Here is a 1,370-nt window from a genome sequence, read left to right on the forward strand (position 1 = left end):
TGAAATTTGGGATTTCAGCATTTTGAGTATATGAAGTGAAACTATATATATATATATATATATATATATATATATATATATATATATATATATATATATATACAAAATCAGTATCAACCCCACTTTTTCCTATTTTCAACATTGGGTTGGGTTGCCACACCAAAAATGTCCTTCACTTAAAACCTATATTCACACTGGTGGATGGCATGTATTTCCAACTGACCAATAATTTAATTTGTTAGAGGGAATACCAGATTGGCAGGGAGAATACCACAATGAAGAAGGTGGTTTCCCCAGGGTGAGGGTCTTCCATTGCACATTTCAGTTGAGTTGACCCCTGTGATTTCCCCAAATGTGGATTCAGCTGCATAATTTCTGGTAGTGGTGGACTGTGTTCATGCAGTTTGCTGAGTATTTTTTTGGCAATCATAATGCCTTCTTCACATATGTCCATAATCTCAAAGGTAGCACCAATATCTGTTCAGAATTGGTGGTCAAGGACACCACATATACAAATGTCATAGATATAGCAAACTTGCTGTCTGACAGATTCAGTGAAAATTTCACCCCTCTGTCCCCATCAGTAAATCAGGACATTTCCAGTACATGCACCCTTCCCCTTATATCTAGGGATCAGGTCATCACTGCTCTCTCAAAGGCAAAAAATACAGCCTCCATGGGGCCTGTTAACATCCCAGGCTGCATCCTACATGAACTCAGGCAGGAATTTGCAGCACCATTAGGCACCCTATTCAACCAAAGCCTGAGTACCGGTTTTGTCCCAGCTGAATGGAGGACAGTCACTGTCATCCCTTTACACAAAGGTGGAGCATCCACTGATCTGGCAAATTATAGACCCATCATCCTAACTAGCCTGATCTGCAAGGCCCTGGAACGGATTATCATGGACTTCATTCACAAGGACATTGGCATCCTCCAAACACTCAATCCCACATAGTTTGGCTTCGTCAAGGGGAGGCCATGTCTATTAAATTTGGTCATCTTTTTGAGACAGTCACCAAAGCCATGGATGAGAGGAAGACATTGCACACCACCTACCTCAAAAGCCTTTGACACTATTCCCCACTTGGGCATAATAGATAAACTCTCTCAACTAGGCATTAATCCTTATGTTAGCAAATGGGTAGCCAACTGGCTCACTGATAGAACCCACCTAGTCAAAATAGGGGAAGCCACCTCAAGCAGTAGACCTGTATTGAGTGGCGTACCCCAGAGTTTGGTTCTTGGGGCCTCTGTTATTTGGGATATACTTTTCTGAGGTACAGGCCAAAACCAGTGGGCTATGGCTGACCAAGTTTTCAGATGACTGCAAGTTGGGAACTGTCATCAATTCCCCTAATGACATGGAC

At 42.1% G+C, this 1,370-nt stretch overlaps 1 non-coding gene across 1 annotated transcript; it reads left to right on the plus strand.

The window, feature by feature from the left end:
* Positions 1-247: 247 nt before the first annotated feature.
* On the plus strand, positions 248-410 carry LOC122805059. The gene has a single exon (XR_006365288.1). It is a non-coding gene; the product is annotated as a U1 spliceosomal RNA (small nuclear RNA).
* The last annotated feature ends 960 nt before the right edge of the window (positions 411-1,370 follow it).

This window comes from Protopterus annectens, chromosome 6.part0, assembly GCF_019279795.1.
Source record: "Protopterus annectens isolate FY-2018-M chromosome 6.part0, PAN1.0, whole genome shotgun sequence".
Lineage (NCBI taxonomy): Eukaryota > Metazoa > Chordata > Ceratodontiformes > Protopteridae > Protopterus > Protopterus annectens.